The sequence below is a fragment of the Pseudophryne corroboree genome, chromosome 6 (assembly GCF_028390025.1).
Source record: "Pseudophryne corroboree isolate aPseCor3 chromosome 6, aPseCor3.hap2, whole genome shotgun sequence".
Lineage (NCBI taxonomy): Eukaryota > Metazoa > Chordata > Amphibia > Anura > Myobatrachidae > Pseudophryne > Pseudophryne corroboree.
The window spans coordinates 417,654,089-417,666,956 of record NC_086449.1 but is presented as its reverse complement, the minus strand read 5'-3'; the positions used below and the strand labels follow the sequence as shown (position 1 = coordinate 417,666,956).

Sequence of the window (12,868 nt, the reverse complement as noted above, 5' to 3'; positions counted from 1 at the left end):
GTCTAGGACTTCCTCTTTTAATTCCTTTCGTCCTCGGAAAGCTTAAGGACTGTCATTTCCCAAGCAGACCTTTTCTTACAAGTCCGACAAGCCATGCTTTAAGCATACTTTGGCAGCTAGACATCCAGCCACTAAGACAGATGACAAGTCCTGGGCCTGGCAGTAGGGACCTCCGCCTGGGGTATCCCAGGGCGGGAGGCCGACTGCTTCAGGTACGAGAAGTGATCTCCCGTGGGTATGCTCTCCCTTTCGGGAGGCAACTTCTTCAGTGGTCCATTTGTATGGGTCTCCCAGCAGATCCCAACAAGGTCTTAGCTCTGCAACAGGCTTTTATTACACCATTTTCTGGTTCAAAAGCCCAACAGCTCCTTTTGACCAATACGCAGCCTGAAATCACTCAACAGGTATACAAGGGTGTCCAGGTTTCATTTGGAAACCCTTTGCTCCATTATTCTAGCATTGGAGCCTGGGGACTTTATATCCTCCCTGGATATACCTATATGTGGCTAACACTTACAAAGCAGGTCTTGGGGTCCATGGTGTCCACCTTAGACATGGTGGAGTATGCCCGGTCCCACTCCAGACCTCTCCATCAACTGATCCGGTCATGTTGCAATGGGAAGAATCATCTAATCATATCTCAAACAATTCAGCCATCCCTGGAACTCCAGCGCTCCCTCTCTTGGTGGATACAAAAGTCCCACCTAGACAAGGTCTGCCCCTACGGGATTCCAGATTGGATACTCTTCTCCACGGATGCTAGCCTCCATGGGTAGAAAGCAGTGACAAGTCATTGGTCCTTTTAGAGACGTTGGATAATCCACAAAAGTCATCGGCCCATAAACATACTAAAGTTACCAGCAGTGCACAAAGCGCTTCTTTTGTCACAGGACCTTCTCCAAGGCCAACCAGTTCAGTTTAAGTCAGAAAACGCAACCACTGTAGCTATCTCAATCGTCAGGGAGGCATGCAAAGTCAGGTCGCAATGTGAGAAGTGGAGCGCATTCTCACTTGGACACAGAGTTATATTCTGGCTATCTTGGCAGTGTTCATCCCTCAACTAGGAAGCAGATTTCTTAAGCCAACTGGACGTCTACTCAGGCAAGTGGGCTCTGCATCCAAAGTTCTTTCTGGTCCTAGCAGACATAGTCAGAGGGGGTTTTAGTTCTGCACCAACCACAATAATTACTAAAAGGATGCTGGCGCATGAGCAGGGCCCGTCCTGCAGAAAATGCGAACGCCTTTGCCTGGCGTACTCATTTTCTTAGGCGTAGACTGTTTCAAAATGGGGACATGGCAGCGTGAATGGGGGACATGATCGGGGCAGCTGCGTGACATCCCACGCTGCCATGGCGATCAGAAAAATGGCGGTGGGCCTCTTGCGGAAGCACCAGGCTGTGCTGACAGGAGGCTACCCCATTTTTTGCGATCAAGCTGAGATTGCATTGTGATCGCAATTTCTGCTTGGTCAGGGGGGAAAGGTGTGGCAGCATGCTGGGTGGCTTTGCTCTGTGATGGGCGGTCCCCAGCATGCGATCACAAAGATTTCAAATTCTGCTACTTATCAGAATTTGCAATCTTTACTAAATTAGGCCCTATAACTCCAAAACAGAACAAAGGTCCTGGTACCGACAATAGATAATAATGCTGTGAGTTACAGTTATTTATCTGGTTAGTGGTGCAGCCAGAGTCAGTGAATTAGAACAACTCATACAACAAAGGAAAGAAAAGAAAGACTCTTTGCTGGGGCACTCATTGGAAAGACAGATAAAAATTAACTTTTATTTATTATTCAATGTTAAAAATCATATGTCATAGAAGCAAAGATTACCACAAACATTAAAGATAAAGTTATATATTTTTACAGTCAAAATATTGACTTAGATCAGTCACAAATTCTGACTTGAATAAGCCAAAGGTGAACATATATGTTATTTGTCATGGATGGTACTTACAATCATCATATTGGGTTCTCAAAAGAGTTCCCTGATTTTTAGACTGTTGTAAGGTATTCGGTGAGGTGTTATGTTAATTTGACCTATGATACTGTTGAATCCAGATGTCTCTCAATTGTAATGTTTATCTGGTGTTATCCAAGAGAGAGAAGAAACCCATCAGGGTAAAAATGTACTTACCTTACTGTAACATCATAACAATCATGATTTGCAATGCAGTAAAGAGGCATGGAGTGCGTACTGCCTGTATGTACGGTACCCATTCACATGCAGTCGTGTGGGGTTATCAAATAACTGCTTTATAAGACCTTAAATAGAGGAGTGAGGGTAAATCTTTCTGATATTCCCAGGAGGTCTCCCATCCAAGAACTGACCAGGCCTATCACTGATTACCGTCCAAGAACAGATGAGATTGTATGTGTCCAGTGAAGTATGGCAGTAATTTGCTGAATGAGAGAGTGTGTATTCCACAATCAGTGAGATATAGGGCCTAATTCAGACCTGATTGCAGAAGCAAGATCTTTCTCTAATGGGCAAAACCATGTTGCACTGTAGATGTGGCAGATATAACAAGTGCAGAAGGATTTAGATTTGGATGGGTTATATTGTTTCTGTGCAGGGTAAATACTGGCTACTTTATTTTTACACTGCAATTTAGATTTCAGTTTGAACACACCCCACCCAAATCTAACTCTCTCTGCACATGTTACATCTGCCCCACCTGCACTGCACATGGTTTTGCCCATTAGAGAAAAAAAATTGCTGCTGTGATCAGGTCTGAATCAGGCCCATTGATGGGACACTGTTCAAACACATATATCACCTAAGTACATGTCCCTTTTACAGTAAGAACATTTCTATATAATTTAATAAAATATAGACCCAAATGGGTGCATATGATACGAGGTACCCAGGAGATGGATCCAGGCTGTGCACTGCCTGGTACCCTTGTCCAAATGGCTGTTTCACCTGTTAGTAGGCTTGTTCACTGGTGCAGTGGAATGCATACTGCAGAGTATTTATAGTAATATGCTAATAGGATCATCTAAAGTAACATAGTTGGTGAGGTTGAAAAAAGACCAGTAGTCCATCGAAGGAGGGATCTTACTTTCCTGTGTCCCATTGGTTGCTGGAGCTGTGTCCTGGCCAAAGCCGCATTTTGTGCTGACTTCCGGTCGCGAGTACCTCGTGTGTCCAGCGAGTGACGCATTTCTCCCGCTACTTCTGGTGTTGTGGGTGGAAGTTGGAAGAGTTATTGGAGCTGACACAGGTGCCTGGTTTGACGCATATCACCAATGACTTCCAGTCGCGGGTGACAAGGGTTTTTCGGTCACCACACTTGGTGGGCGGAAGTAGGGGGAGGTAATGGTGCTGATTTTGGGATGAATGTAAAAAAAAATATATATATATTACTGGCACCTTCAAAACTGTAAATGCTGCAAAGTAAGAATGCTATCAAAAACAAATGGGTTAATAGTTTGTTTTTATCAATTGTACCTCTTCTAGGTACACTTGCACACAGTTTTTGAAGGAGCTCGGCAGGAAGATTGTTCCAAACATCTTGGAGAACTAACCTGTGGAAGGAGGCTTGCTAAAATCCTTCTGTGTCTTCGTGTAATCCCAGACAGACTCGATGATGTTGAGATCAGGGCTCTGTGGGGGCCATATCATCACATTAAGATAGTTCTTAATGACATTGGTTGTATATTTGGGATTGTTGTCCTGCTGCAGAATAAATTTAGAGCCAATCAGACACCTCCCTGATGGTATTGCATAATGGATAAGGTCCTGCCTGTATTTATCAGCATTGAGGACATCATTAAACCTGACCAAATCCCCAACTACACTTGCGGCCTAAAAACTTGCAAGGAACCTCCACCATGCTTCAATGTTACATGCAGACACTCAGTGTTTCACTCTCTAGCCCTTCAATGAATGGTGTGCAAGTGTACCTAGTACTGGTGCTGTTTCAAATAAGAGTGGGCACACCACATATTGATTTGATTTAGTTTTCTCTTCTATTCATTCACTTTGCATTTTAATTGATAAAAGTAAACTATTAGCACTTCTATTTTTTAAAGAATTCTTACTTTGCAGCATTTTTCCCTCACCTGCCTAAAACATTTGCACTGTATGCCCAGCTTCATGGGCAAAATGGCGGCAGGGAGCAGTGCTAGATTTCAGTTTTGAGGCTGGGTACAGGGAGTCAAAGTTGTATGCCACACTTGCCTGTTCTCAACTTCTAGGGGTCCAGATGGTGTTTGCGTACCCAGAGTGTCTTCCGATGGTTGGGAAGAGGAACTGGTGGAGTGCAGGAACTGTGGCAGGAGGATGTAGGTCTTCCTCATGCAACAGAGGTATGACCTCAGGAGACTGGCATATAAGAACTGGACTGGCTGTGAATATGTTTGTCCCATTTTGGTATCAGGACACAGTAGCTGGTAATGGTACTTGGTACTGTAAACCAGACTGGTTAACAGTATGCTTGTACTGGGCTGGTTATCGGAGCACTAAGAACTGGGCTGGTTACCGATATGTCTGTGAACTGGGCTGGTTACCGGTGTGCTTTAACCGGGCTGTTTACCAGAGAACTGAGAACCAGGCTGGTTACTGGTGTGCCTGAGCCAGGCTGGTTACCAGAGCACTTAGTACCAGGCTAGGTACCGGTGTACCTGAACCGGGCTGGTTACCCGGGTACTGAGAACTGTCTGGTTACCAGAGGGCCTGAACCAGGCTGGTTACCGGTGTGCCTGAACAAGGCTGGTTACTGGAGCCCTGAGTACCAGGCTGGGTACCGGTATGTCTGAACCGGGTGGGTTACCGGTGTGCCTGAACCAGGCTGGTTACTGGTATGCCTGATCTGGACTGGTTACCGGAGCACTGAGAGATGGGTTGGGTACAAGTATGTCTGAACTGGGCTTGATACCAGAACACTGAGAACAAGGTTGGGTACCGATATGTCTGAACCCGGCTGGTTACCGGAACACTGAGAACCGGGCTTGGTACCTGCATGTCTGCACCGGGCTGGTTAAGAGACTAGACATGCTGGGAACACTTGGATAGCCTTCCTAGATGGCAAACTAAGCCTGGAGCATATCATGTGAGCTACAATATTAAGGCGCAGAGGCTCTGCCCGGCGCTTCCTTTGAAACTCCCGCTCCGGACCCATTGGAGGAGAGAGTCATGTGACGCTCTGGATCCCGCAATTGGTTCTTCCTCATCATGTGCCTGCCGGGAGCAATGGCGGCGCCCACGGACCAGAAGTGGCGTGAGCTTCCGCTGTCAGCAAGCTGAAGACGCCAGCCTCTGCGATGGACCCTGCCCTTGCCCCGGGACTTCAACACACAGCAGAGCGGTAAGTGCGGTGTCTACTGCTCCCCGTCTATGATAGCCCTGATCTCAATATCACCGAGTCTGTCTGGGATTACATGAAGAGACAGAAGGATTTGAGCAAGCCTCCATCCACAGAAGATATGTGGTTAGTTCTCCAAGATGTTTGAAATGACCTCCCTGCAGAGTTCCTTCAAAACGGTGTGCAAGTGTACCTAGTACTGGTGCTGTTTTAAAGGCAAAGAGTGGGCACACCAAATATTGATTTGATTTAGTTTTCTATTCATTCACTTTGCATTTTAATTGATAAAAGTAAACTATTAGCACTTCTATTTTTTAAAGAATTCTTACTTTGCAGCATTTTTCCCTCACCTGCCTAAAACATTTGCACTGTATGCCCAGCTTCATGGGCAAAATGGCGGCAGGGAGCAGTGCTAGATTTCAGTTTTGAGGCTGGGTACAGGGAGTCAAAGCTGTATGCCACACTTGCCTGTTCTCAACTTCTAGGGGTTCAGATGGTGTAGGTTTAGGCACCGCCCGGGGTGATTAGGGATAGGCTGCGGGGATGGGGGATAGGGTAGGGTTAGGCTCTGGCAAGGGTGGGCTAGGGTTAGGCACCACTGGGGGGAGGTTAGGGTTAGGCTGCGGGAAGGGAGGGGTAGCAGATAGGTGCAGGGTGGGAGACTCTTTCCTCCCCCCCTGTCGGAATTGCGTTGTACTGTATTCTGACCTCCAGCATCCCGTGCGCCGGCAAATTATACTGGGCCCTTTAATTCAGTGCACCCAAATTTATGTGTCAATTTCTTCTGTTTGTTTTCTGTTCACTTTAGAGTATCTGAGTAGCACCTCCTGTCTTACTAGGAGCCAGTTATACGTAAATGGTTAGCTGTATACTCCATTTTTATTAGTGTGGATAATTCTATTCCATTGGCTTAGTATAATACTTGTCCACTTTGCAAACTTGGGAAAGACTTGATGAAATGAATTGCATCGTCAGCTGGGCAGGACAAAGAGCATAATGAAACTAGTTACATCATCACGCCCTTTACCCCTTATTCATTTAGGTGGTTTGGACTGCTGACTTAATTCAAGTTTTGCAGCACATCTCTTCCCACCTTAAATGTAAAGTATGTAAGGATTCTTATATGGTAAATTGTGACTTAACTGCTCTCAAGAGAGTCCAATCTACTAATGAGGCCTCCTAGACATCAGAACTATGATATAAAATATACCTAATTAATGTAAACTTCTTGTTTTTAGTAACATGAGCCAGAAATACCATTTGAAGGTTCTTATGTGTATCTGAATATATTTCTGGCTTTGTACAGTATCATTTCAAAATGCGTTTGTGACGGGAGAATGGCAGCCTGCTGAACATCACATCACTCTGCAATGACAGTAAACTACAACTCCCATCTACTGCATCCATGAACAGCTACTGTATAAAGAGCATTTGCTTCTCATATTTAAGTTATCCTATATCAATTCTATAGCAAGTCGGGAACAGCAGCCTGTTTACAGAAAGCAGGTTGCAAATTCTTACACTAAGTTTTACCAGTCCTACCCCACGTCACAATTCACAGATTAATATCAGATGCTGACCCCTACTTCAGGATTGGCGAGTACCCAGAACTGAGGTGGGGAGTCTAATATGACAGTGGTTTCAACCAGGCACCCACACAAGGAGATTTGATTTTCTCTGCACCCAACACGCAGGTTGTGGACCCCTGTCTTAGTTTCCTAGTATGGAGCTGGCATACACTAGTATTATAATTAATATATAGCCATGAGGTATATAGTACCAGAATCGATGGACTGGGTTGGGACCGAATGGGAGAATTGGGAACAGGAACCGTGAGTAGGACACAGGAATGGCAGAACCAGAACAGATCACAATGAAGGCAGGAACCAGGACTGGAACACAGCAACAGCAGGAACTGGGTACATGATTCCAATAATGGTTTCACCATGAAGCACTGTAGCTAACACTGTAGCAAGGTAATGGAGCCTATACTCTGGAGCCCAGAGACTACTTTTATAGGGAGAAGCAGGATTGTTTCTAGCCAATTTGGCTTCAAGTGTGCAAGATAAAATAATGTGAAGCCAACCCCCCCTCCCCCCTAAAAAAAAAATGCTCTTCCCCAGATATAAAAAAATTACAAATTTGCACGTGCCTTTGGCCGTGGTCTCGTCTGAAAAGACTACCTTACACCCCAGTTTTTGACCCTGCACCGACAGATCACGGCCACCACAGGGGAAAAAATAAGAATTTACTTACCGATAATTCTATTTCTCATAGTCCGTAGTGGATACTGGGGACTCCGTAAGGACCATGGGGAATAGCGGCTCCGCAGGAGACTGGGCACATCTAAAGAAAGCTTTAGGACTAACTGGTGTGCACTGGCTCCTCCCCCTATGACCCTCCTCCAAGCCTCAGTTAGGATACTGTGCCCGGACGAGCGTACACAATAAGGAAGGATTTTGAATCCCGGGTAAGACTCATACCAGCCACACCAATCACACCGTATAACTTGTGATCTGAACCCAGTTAACAGTATGATAACAGAGGAGCCTCTGAAAAGATGGCTCCCAACAATAATAACCCGATTTTTGTAACAATAACTATGTACAAGTATTGCAGACAATCCGCACTTGGGATGGGCGCCCAGCATCCACTACGGACTATGAGAAATAGAATTATCGGTAAGTAAATTCTTATTTTCTCTAACGTCCTAAGTGGATGCTGGGGACTCCGTAAGGACCATGGGGATTATACCAAAGCTCCCAAACGGGCGGGAGAGTGCGGATGACTCTGCAGCACCGAATGAGAGAACTCCAGGTCCTCCTCAGCCAGGGTATCAAATTTGTAGAATTTAGCAAACGTGTTTGCCCCTGACCAAGTAGCTGCTCGGCAAAGTTGTAAAGCCAAGACCCCTCGGGCAGCCGCCCAAGATGAGCCCACTTTCCTTGTGGAACGGGCTTTTACAGATTTTAGCTGTGGCAGGCCTGCCACAGAATGTGCAAGCTGAATTGTACTACAAATCCAACGAGCAATAGTCTGCTTAGAAGCAGGAGCACCCAGCTTGTTGGGTGCATACAGGATAAACAGCGAGTCAGATTTCCTGACTCCAGCCGTTCTGGAATTATTTTCAGGGCCCTGACAACATCCAGCAACTTGGATTCCTCCAAGTCCCTAGTAGCCGCAGGCACCACAATAGGTTGGTTCAGGTGAAAACGCTGGAACCACCTTAGGGAGAAACTGAGGACGAGTCCTCAATTCCGCCCTGTCCGAATGGAAAATCAGATAAGGGCTTTTACAGGATAAAGCCGCCAATTCTGACACGCGCCTGGCCCAGGCCAGGGCCAACAGCATGACCACTTTCCATGTGAGATATTTTAACTCCACAGATTTAAGTGGTTCAAACCAATGTGACTTTTGGAACCCAAACTACATTGAGATCCCAAATTGCCACTGGAGGCACAAAAGGAGGCTGTATATGCAGTACCCCTTTTACAAACGTCTAAACTACAGGGACTGAAGCTAGTTCTTTTTTGGAAGAAAATTGACAGGGCCGAAATCTGAACCTTAATGGACCCCAATTTCAGGCCCATAGACACTCCTGTTTGCAGGAAATGTAGGAATCGACCCAGTTGAATTTCCTCCGTCGGGCCTTACTGGCCTCGCACTACGCAACATATTTTCGCCAATTGCGGTGATAATGTTTTTGCGGTTACATCCTTCCTGGCTTTAGATCAGGATATGGATGACTTCATCCGGAATGCCTTTTTTCCTTCAGGATCCGGTGTTCAACCGGCATGCCGTCAAACGCAGCCGCGGTAAGTCTTGGAACAGACAGGGTCCTTGCTGGAGCAGGTCCCTTCTTAGAGGTAGAGGCCACGGATCCTCCGTGAGCATCTCTTGAAGTTCCGGTTACCAAGTCCTTCTTGGCCAATCCGGAGCCACGAATATAGTGCTTTCTCCTCTCCATCTTATCAATCTCAGTACCTTGGGTATGAGAGGCAGAGGAGGGAACACATACACTGACTGGTACACCCACGGTGTTACCAGAGCGTCTACAACTATTGCCTGAGGGTCTCTTGACCTGGCGCAATACCTGTCGAGTTTTTAATCATGTGGACGACTTCTGGGTGAAGTCCCCACTCTCCCGGGTGGAGGTCGTGCTGAGGAAGTCTGCTTCCCAGTTGTCCACTCCCGGAATGAATACTGTTGACAGTGCTATCACATGATTTTCCGCCCAGCGAAGAATCCCTGCAGCTTCTGCCATTGCCCTCCTGCTTCTTGTGCCACCCTGTCTGTTTACGTGGGTGACTGCCATGATGTTGTCCGACTGGATCAACACCGGCTGACCTTGAAGCAGAGGTCTTGCTAAGCTTAGAGCATTGTAAATGGCCCTTAGCTTCAGGATATTTATGTGAAGTGATGTATCCAGGCTTGACCCTAAGCCCTGGATATTCCTTCCCTGTGTGACTGCTCCCCAGCCTCGCAGGCTGGCATCCGTGGTCACCAGGACCCAGTCCTGAATGCCGAATCTGCGGCCCTCTAGAAGATGAGCACTCTGCAACCACCACAGGATGGATACCCTTGTCCTTGGTGACAGGGTTATCCGCTGATGCATCTGAAAATGCGACCCGGACCATTTGTCCAGTAGGTTCCACTGGAAAGTTCTTGCGTGGAATCTAACGAATGGGATTGCTTCGTAGGAAGCCACCATTTTTACCCAGAACCCTTGTGCATTGATGCACTGAGACTTGGTTCGGTTTTAGGAGGTTCCTGATTAGCTCGGATAACTCCCTGGCTTTCTCTTCCGGGAGAAACACCTTTTTTTTTTTTTTTTTTCTGGACTGTGTCCAGGATCATCCCTAGGAAACAGAAGACAAGTCGTTGGAACCAGCTGCGATTTTGGAATATTGAGAATCCAATCGTGCTGCCGCAACACTACCTGAGATAGTGCTACACCGACCTCCAACTGTTCCCTGGATCTTACCCTTATCAGGGAATCGTCCAAGTAAGGGATAACTAAAATTCCCTTCCTTCGAAGGAATATCATTTCGGCCATTACCTTGGTAAAGACCCGGGGTGCCGTGGACCATCCCTACGGCAGCGTCTGAACTGATAGTGACAGTTCTGTACCATAACCTGAGGTACCCTTGGTGAGAAGGGTAAATTTTGACATGAAGGTAAGCATCCTGGATGTCCCGAGACATCATGTAGTCCCCTTCTTCCAGGTTCGCAATCACTGCTCTGAGTGACTCAATCTTGAATTTGAACCTCTGTGTGTAAGTGTTCAAAGATTTTAGATTTAGAATCGGTCTCACCGAGCCGTCTGGCTTCGGTACCACAATAGTGTGGAATAATACCCCGTTCCCTGTTGCAGGAGGGGTACCTTGATTATCACCTGCTGGGAATACAGCTTGTGAATGGCTTCCAAAACTGCCTCCCTGTCAGAGGGAGACGTCGGTAAAGCCGACTTTTGAAAACGGCGAGGGGGAGACGTCTCGAATTCCAATATGTACCCCTGAGATATTACCTGAAGGATCCAGGGGTCTACTTGCGAGTGAGCCCACTGCGCACTGAAATTCATTGAGAACGGGCCCCCACCGTACCCGAGCTTGTAAAGCCCTAGCGTCATACTGAGGGCTTGGCAGAGGCGGGAAAGGGTTTCTGTTCCTGGGAACTGGCTGATCTCTGCAGCCTTTTTCCTCTCCCTCTGTCACGAGCAGAAAAAAGAGGAACCTTTTGTCCGCTTGCCAACAAAGGACTGCGCCTGATAATACGGCGTCTTATTTTGAGAGGCGACCTGGGGTACAAACAGGATGGATACCCTTGTCCTTGGTGACAGGGTTATCCGCTGATGCATCTGAAAATGCGACCCGGACCATTTGTCCAGTAGGTTCCACTGGAAAGTTCTTGCGTGGAATCTAACGAATGGGATTGCTTCGTAGGAAGCCACCATTTTTACCCAGAACCCTTGTGCATTGATGCACTGAGACTTGGTTCGGTTTTAGGAGGTTCCTGATTAGCTCGGATAACTCCCTGGCTTTCTCTTCCGGGAGAAACACCTTTTTTTTTTTTTTTTTTTTTTTTTCTGGACTGTGTCCAGGATCATCCCTAGGAAACAGAAGACAAGTCATCGGAACCAGCTGCGATTTTGGAATATTGAGAATCCAATCGTGCTGCCGCAACACTACCTGAGATAGTGCTACACCGACCTCCAACTGTTCCCTGGATCTTACCCTTATCAGGGAATCGTCCAAGTAAGGGATAACTAAAATTCCCTTCCTTCGAAGGAATATCATTTCGGCCATTACCTTGGTAAAGACCCGGGGTGCCGTGGACCATCCCTACGGCAGCGTCTGAACTGATAGTGACAGTTCTGTACCATAACCTGAGGTACCCTTGGTGAGAAGGGTAAATTTTGACATGAAGGTAAGCATCCTGGATGTCCCGAGACATCATGTAGTCCCCTTCTTCCAGGTTCGCAATCACTGCTCTGAGTGACTCAATCTTGAATTTGAACCTCTGTATGTAAGTGTTCAAAGATTTTAGATTTTAGATTTAGAATCGGTCTCACCGAGCCGTCTGGCTTCGGTACCACAATAGTGTGGAATAATACCCCGTTCCCTGTTGCAGGAGGGGTACCTTGATTATCACCTGCTGGGAATACAGCTTGTGAATGGCTTCCAAAACTGCCTCCCTGTCAGAGGGAGACGTCGGTAAAGCCGACTTTTGGAAACGGCGAGGGGGAGACGTCTCGAATTCCAATATGTACCCCTGAGATATTACCTGAAGGATCCAGGGGTCTACTTGCGAGTGAGCCCACTGCGCACTGAAATTCATTGAGAACGGGCCCCCACCGTACCTGAGCTTGTAAAGCCCTAGCGTCATACTGAGGGCTTGGCAGAGGCGGGAAAGGGTTTCTGTTCCTGGGAACTGGCTGATCTCTGCAGCCTTTTTCCTCTCCCTCTGTCACGAGCAGAAAAAAGAGGAACCTTTTGTCCGCTTGCCAACAAAGGACTGCGCCTGATAATACGGCGTCTTATTTTGAGAGGCGACCTGGGGTACAAACGTGGATTTCCCAGCTGTTGCCGTGGCCACCAGGTCTAAAAGACCGACCCCAAATGTCCCCTTTCAAAGGCAATACTTCCAAATGCCGTTTGGAATCCGCATCACCTGACCATTTTACTGGTAGAATTGGACAACGCACTTATACTTGATGCCAGTCGGCAATTATTCCGCTGTGCATCATGCATATATAGAAATGCATCTTTTAAATGCTCTATAGGCAATAATATACTATCCTAATATTTCCAGTCAGGGAATCCGACCATGCCCACCCAGCACTGCACCTCCAGGCTGAGGCGATAGCTGGTCGCAGTATAACACCAGTATGTGTGTAAATACCTTTTTGGATACCCTCCTGCTTTCTATCAGCAGGATCCTTAAGGGCGGCCATCTCATGAGAGGGTAGAGCCCTTTTCTTACAAGCGTGTGAGCGCCTTATCCCCCCTAGGGGGTGTTTCCCAATGCACCCTAACCTCTGGCGGGAAAGGGTATGCAGCCA

At 46.9% G+C, this 12,868-nt stretch overlaps 1 protein-coding gene across 2 annotated transcripts in view; it reads right to left on the bottom strand.

Moving 5' to 3' along the window:
* LOC134932483 (cadherin-related family member 4-like) overlaps positions 1 to 12,868 on the bottom strand; it is a 298,616-nt gene that overhangs the window by 167,571 nt on the left and 118,177 nt on the right. The gene's annotated exons all lie outside the window — the stretch shown is intronic.